The sequence below is a fragment of the Magnolia sinica genome, chromosome 14, assembly GCF_029962835.1.
Source record: "Magnolia sinica isolate HGM2019 chromosome 14, MsV1, whole genome shotgun sequence".
NCBI lineage: Eukaryota > Viridiplantae > Streptophyta > Magnoliopsida > Magnoliales > Magnoliaceae > Magnolia > Magnolia sinica.
This window is the reverse complement of record NC_080586.1, coordinates 29407878-29415245: the sequence shown is the minus strand read 5'-3', so window position 1 is coordinate 29415245 and position 7368 is coordinate 29407878.

The window sequence follows — 7368 nt, the reverse complement described above, 5'->3', positions numbered from 1 at the left end:
CAGTGTCCTCACTTGCACGTGACTTACCCTCAAATATGGGACCCCACCCGGCATCCAACAAGAGGTCCATCGCTGGATAAAGCCCAAATAGTTTTTCATCCATTTTTACTTCAAAGATAACCCTATGGCCTTGAAACCTTCCATGTCTGATGTCCAACAGTAGAGCCCTCTTGAATGGGATCTGGGGATCAAGATCCTGCTTCGTCCTTTGCTCTCTTGCGACGCTAGCGCTAGCCTTGACACTTGTTTGCTTCTTTAGACGGGTAGGGCGGCTAGGCCCGGCTTCATCCGCAGGTGCCCTCTTCTTTCCCATGAGGGAAAGGAGCGTTGAAATGGAAATGATGGCGGTCACAAGCTCAAAAAGAGCCATGAAGTCAGAAAAGCTTGGGAATAGGGTGGATTGTGAGGCTTATGAGTTATGAGACACAAAGGTGTAGGCTTTGTGCTCAAATAGGTATGAAATAGGGAATATGAGGAGTTGTGTGAGATGGGTTAGAGGAAATGGTGGAGGTGGGTGCAAGAAAAGGAAGAAGATGAAGTTAATTTGAGATTAGAAGGAAGATTTGAGAAGAAAAGTGAGATTTTGAGGGATAGGGAGAGCTTGAAGGAGATGAAATGGAGGGAAATAGGGTAAAGGGGGGCAAAATAGAGGGCTCCATGTGGATTTGCAAGGCCCCACACGTGTTGGAGGGGCGGTAGGCCACCGAACCTGTGAGCCCGCTGCGGCTCGCTGGACCAGATGCGAGGCCTCACGGTAGGCGCGATAGCATCGCGGTCCCCTGGACCTAAGGCGGTGGCTCCTCCCTGGGAGCCATGGCATCCCCCTCTAGGGGTGCCGAAAATGTACAGGGGCCACTTTGGTTCCTCCTGTTTTGTGTCGTTTTGGGCCCTCGAGTCTGTTTAAGGCATTTTCGGAGTTCATCTCGCGCATATTCATGCTTTTTGGGTCATTTGAGCGTGGAATATGCCGAATTATCGTCTAAACCCATTGATTGACAGTCTAAAAAGGATCTGGGATCATCTAACATGATCACAGATGCATACAGGTCATATTTTAAAGGTCAGTTTCACCCATTCGCAAAACTTGAAATCCTACGATTATTTCTACATTTTATCACCCCCTCTTAAGTTAAAGTACGTCAATGTGCGTCGTGTTACCATAACCCAGGTCTAATTTAGTCCAAATCATGCTCTGATACCAACTTGTGACACCCCAAAAATTGGGTGTCAAGCAGGAGCTCAACTCCCGAGTTCCAACGCATCACTTATGCAACATAAATAATGATGATTAAATGTTGTCCGTATTAGTGCATTAAACATGAATCAGATTACACTAAATCATCATATCATACTCCAGAGATGATTAAATTAAGCAAGCGAAAACTGTGATAGATATATAAAGTATATACGTGGTTATAAACCCCCAGAGTATGATCATGTCACCAGACTGAGTATATACATGTTTATTTCAAAATATATAAAATAACAAAGTGTAATGTCCAACTAGTTCGTATCCCTATAATCCCGTCAATCAGTACATGGTCTACATAAACTCGCCTGATAGCTGCACATAGGAGAACTCCTCCTCCTCATCAAAGAAATCAGGCTTCGTCACGTAAGTCGCATCACAACCTGCATTTAAATCAGAGTCTGGTTGGTGTTTTAAAACATTGTCCCAGAGTGGGAGTGAGTGATCAACTCAGTGGAGTTATAGGGCAAAGGTTAATATGTTATCAATTCAGTCAAGCAGTAATGATAAAGCAATACAACAAGCATTTCCTAACAACTCTGGTTAATGTAAGGATGATATGTGGTAATAATGCATGCCCTCGCTTGCACTCCCTCAGTGACACCATCTCACGGTCGCGCATGCTACTCCCACTGTGCCGTCATCACCAAAGCACATATAATGCGGTGCATGATCATGTTAGCCAAGTAATTTATTAGGCATATTCATACAGCAGATTCAGGAATCTAATGTAACTCCCTTTATATCATTTACCCAAACGATGATCCATCTAGGGTCATCAATCCTAGTTAATCACATACGATAGGTAAGTTATATGGCAACATCATCCCTGATTTGAAAAGCAGTGGATAGACAAGTTTAGGTCCCCATGGGAGGCTCGTCACCTCAAAGTAGGCCTAGTTTATACTTGAGGTCACTACGGAAAGGCTCATCATATTAGCATAGGCTGACAGCTCGAATACAATGTCTAATACACTACCATATTCGGCTCATGAGTTTGGGTTGCTCACTGGTCACTACAGGGAGGCTCGTCACCCCAGCGTAGGCTGACAGCTCGACCATGGTTCCCATACACCACCATGCCCGGCTCATGAGTCTTAGCGGATCATGGTACCATGGTTGAAACGGGTTTACATTGGTAAGTGGTACCTTAAATTTAAGCAGTAGCTTCCATACATGGTAAACACACATTAGGCCAATTGGGTTATTTGATAAGTTCGATTGGTACGAGCGCATGCTGAATTAATCGACATGGAGCGCATAAACACTCCACGTGGCCTAACCACTATCGACAATCTTTGTACGACTTAGATTCATCGAACGTACCTAATGTGGCGAATATAGTTCAGCCACTCAACTGGGATCAATTACCGATTGCCTGGACTATGTAGCAGTCCCAATCATATTCAATGTAATAGACAATCACATGTAATAATCATAACAACATTTAGCAAATAATTCTAATACAATAATCATTTGAGCATGTATCAAACACATAAAGCATGTTACTGTACATAGGATATTTTTATACATAAATCACGTATGTGAAATTAAGGTTACATGAAAGAATTTTATACACATAGATAAGGTAGTCAAGAATCCTATTTCTAACCTTTAGTAATTATAATTCAATAAAACAATTACTCATTCAAACATTTTATCAAACACTTAGCCTACACATTTATACATACACGCCCTAACTTAGCTATAGCATATATTATAGCAAATCCCTTCGCAAGGGAGTTGCCATACATACAACGAACATGTATTCTAGATTAATAGTCATGGCAAGTACTAATTATGATAGTAATTTCATTCAAATATTTTAACAAACACATGAAATGCATTATATATTCACTTAGTTCATACACATGTATAATCTATCGAATTCATCGTAACTAAGATCATATGGTAGCAATCAAGTCAGACATAGATCCTTAGCTGACATTGAAAGTCTTGAAAACTATAACCTAAATGTTTATAGTCCGCACCTTTCATTGGTACACTTGTTACAAAATAGTTCGTACACCACGCCTTTGTTTACGGCACAACAACTACCTAAATCATGAAATAGGTTAGCTATTTTACCGATTCCTCGATTTGTATTCCTAAAACAAGATTAGGGTTAGGATTTCTTACCTAAATTGAAGCTAAAATTGATGGTGTAGAGACGATGGGGTGGTGATTCAACATGAGGAGCAATGGGGATGAATCCCAGTAACGATCTCTTGAACTCTCTCTCTTCTCCTCACTCTTTTCTCCTCTTTTCTCTCTTCTCTTTCCTAGGGTTAGAAAAATTTATATGGAATGAGAGAGGGGTGGGTTAAGCTCCTTATATAGGCCCAGAATTGGTCTAAATGGCCCCAAGGCCATGGTATATTTAGATTATAGCCAAAAGGCGTCTAGTTCAGGCTAACGGAGCTCATCTGGAGGTCCATTGCTCCCATACGGTCTGGAGAAAGTTCCCTGACAATGGATCTAGGCCAGGTTATGATTTTGGTCTGATCGAATTGGTGGATCAATTGTGGAGGACTTGTTTCAGTGCAATGGTCATCGTCACTCGATCAGGGCCACAAGTATACCAATGGGTGCAGGCAAATTTCCTTGATCCAAGGGTTTAGTTGGGTTAGAATCTAACGGTCTAAAACTTTAAATTTGGCCTGCAAGCAAACGACCCAATTCACTTAAGTTTGACTTCATTTTCTAAGGATATTCGCCTTTCTCACACACTTCGCTCCAAGCTCAAGTTGTATGTTTCTAGACACTATTTAGACTCGATTCCCGTGATGGCTATCAAGTCCAGTAAGGTGGTCATAACCCTATAGTTTCGTGGTTATCGGACTTTTGACGGGCGGTCCAGGTCCGATATGGAGTTTTGATATGCTCCCAAGAGCAACTGGGTTTTGAGACTGATCCTAAATTTTTAGAAAATGTTAAGTTAGGGATTTTAGTAGTTTTGGATCTTGCAGTTCGTAAAGAAAGTGGTTTGAGCTAATTCTCTGATTTATTCAGTTTAGTACTTAATTAATTTTCGTCTAATTTCTAAAGAATTCGGTCCTTAGTAATTTTTGCCTGAGGTGGTAGTTGGGTCTTTGTACGGATTTTTTCGAGTCGTTACAAGTATATGCTTAATGATATCGACCCTGGTCGATGATATCGAACGCTGTAAAAAATGTGACCGTTTTATATCCATTGGAACCTTTTACCTATTTAATGAGAGCTTGCCCTTGGTTGTTGGTAGAGAAAATAGAGAGTGCTTTTGTGTGTTTAACCCTAGATCATATACGCCAGTGGAAGTTCATCCTCTAATCCACCCTCATCATTGACATTCAATAGAGTGGATTGGGGAATGAACTTCCGCATTCAAGGATCCTTCAGCTACTACCTTAATGAAAAATCATTAAGTTGGGATGCCTTGAATGCATAGATGATTGGAATCACTTTATCTCCCTTATAGGAAAACATTTAATAGAGTAGGATTCCATCATAACCTTGACCCAATTCGTCACCATGTATTGGTACATCTTCTGATTGCGGTTCAGGGAGCTGAAGATTCTTTATCATCAAAGGAGGAGATCCTCATCAACGCACTGAATGGGGCTCATCTATTTATCTGTAAGTCATTAGAGTCCAGAGGACCCTTGTGATCATTTCTTCTATAGGATTGGGTCTAAGGTGTTTCTCACCCCTTGCAAGCCCTCATAGGAGGCCTCCGGCAGGAGTGTACGTGGGGGTGCTTTGTGTTGACCCTTGCTTTATGGAGAGCATAAACTGGTTAGAGGTGAACCTAATTGAAAACCTCCGATTTGAGGTGAACCTGTTGTGAAATCTCCGGTGAGGTTCCTTGTGTGGATCCTTGGCCTGTGTGGCCTAAAAGTTGGGTGCTGTGTGTTGACCCTTGCTCATGTGAGCATAAAGTGTGTCGTGTAGACACGTTGTGTCAGCCTAAGTGTAGGTTGTACTGATTAGAGGTGAACCTGATTTAAAACCTTCAGTTTGAGGTGAACCTATTGTGAAACCTCCGTTAGTGAGATCTGGTACACTCAAGGGCTGAGTGTGTCCCCTGGAAGTGAAGTAGACAAGTAGTCGAACCACTATAAAAGTGACTGTGTTTGAGATTGCTATTATCTTCCATTACTTGTGTGATTTTCTTAAATACTTTTTTATTTGATTATCTCAGATCACGTCCCACACATAGTCACATCCATCATGAACTATGATTTGCATGTTGTTTATCTTTCAAATAGTTTTATGACTGGATCCTCTATTTGGCTTGGAAGCCATTATAGTTACTCTGAAGAAATCCTGATACATGCATATTTACTTAGGATAATATTGATAGGATTTTAAATAACCATAGAATATCAAAAAGTCCTATTCACCCCCCTCTAGGACATATTGGCATATTCCTACTTCAATTAAAGTGGTCATTACCGTAATTTCAATTGGTATCAAAGTAGGTCTCTCTTAAGGGCTTCGCCGCCTAGAGAATGATCTTGACTGAAGTTGGTAATATGGCCAAAGGAGAGGGCTCATCGGTCACTGGACCTCCACTATTTGATGGATCAAATTATGTATACTGGAAGGCTAGAATGCATTACTTTCTGAGATCTTTGGATCATGATGTTTGGGATGCAGTTGAAATAGGATATGTGCCACCAACTGATCAAATCGTACTTGAAAATGGCACAACTATCACCAAACCAAAAGTAAAAGAGATGTGGACAACATTTGATAAAGAAAAGTAAACCTCTAAAACTAAAGCTATGAATGCTATCAACTGTGTTGTGTCACAAGAAGTTTTCAATCAAATCAGTATGTGTGAGATAGCCAAAGAAGCATGGGATTTGTTGGAAACAACCCATGAAGGAACAAGCACTGTGAAGAGATCCAAATTGCAACTTCTAACATCATAGTTTGAAAGTCTCAGAATGGAAGAGCATGAGACCTTTATGGAGTTTTTCACAAAACTGAACATCATTTGCAACTCCATGAGTGGATTAGGTGAGAAAGTTTCGGTCACAAAAATCTATAGGAAAATACCAAGATCATTACCGGAACGGTTCAATCCTAATGTAACAACCATTGAAGAATGTAGAAACATAGATGAAATGAAAGTAGAAGAACTAGTAGGTTCCCTACAAACATTTGAATTGCACTTCAAACAAACTCCTAAATCTAAAACTATTGTCCTCAAAAAATCAAAGAATACAACAAATGAGGACATTGAAAGTGAAAGAGAAAATGAAGATGAGGAAGTGGCCTTATTGGCACAATGGTTCAGAAAGTTCTTTCAGAAAAATTGCGGCCATCCATTTAAAGGAAGACAGGTGGACAACAAACATTTCACAGGTAAATCTAGTAAAAAGTCCAAGGAACCATAATGTTATACCTGTTGAAACTTTGGACACCTGTCTACTGAATGCCTAAATAGAAAAATCAAAGGAAAGGCAATGACAGCCACATGGGATGACACGAAAGAGTCAAACTCAGAATGTAGTGAATCAGAGAGCGATGGAGACCAGAAATCTCTAAAAATTCATATGGTCTCCAGTGCCTCAACCATTCCCATCGAAACCGAGAATGTTAAAGAACCACAAGCCACTAAATCACTTCCATTAGATGATGAGGAAACCGAGAAGGAAGAAGAAGAACTATTTAAACTACAGGATGCTTACAATCAAATTTACATTCATAACATCAATATCCTTAAAAGACTTAGAATAACTGAAAATAAAAATGAATTACTGCAAAAAGACTTGGATAAAACATTAAAAATCAATACACACCTAATTAATGATTTACAGCAATATCACTTAGATAATGATAGACAAGAAAGAATCAATATCTTCCTTAAATCTGAGTTTGAAAAACTAAACGAACAAGTTAAACTATTAAAAGATAAAAACATGGTCCTTTAAAATGAAAATCACACACTCCTGTTTGATTTAGAAGAATTCAAAAAATTTGCTAAGCTAAACTATAAGTTTTCCCAGAGTGGTGAGAATTTAGAAAAACTCTTAAGTATGGGAAGATCTGGAAAGGACAAGAGTTGCATAGGATATTGAAGAGGCCAAGCTATATGTCCTAGAGGGGGGGGGGGGGGGTGAATAAGACAA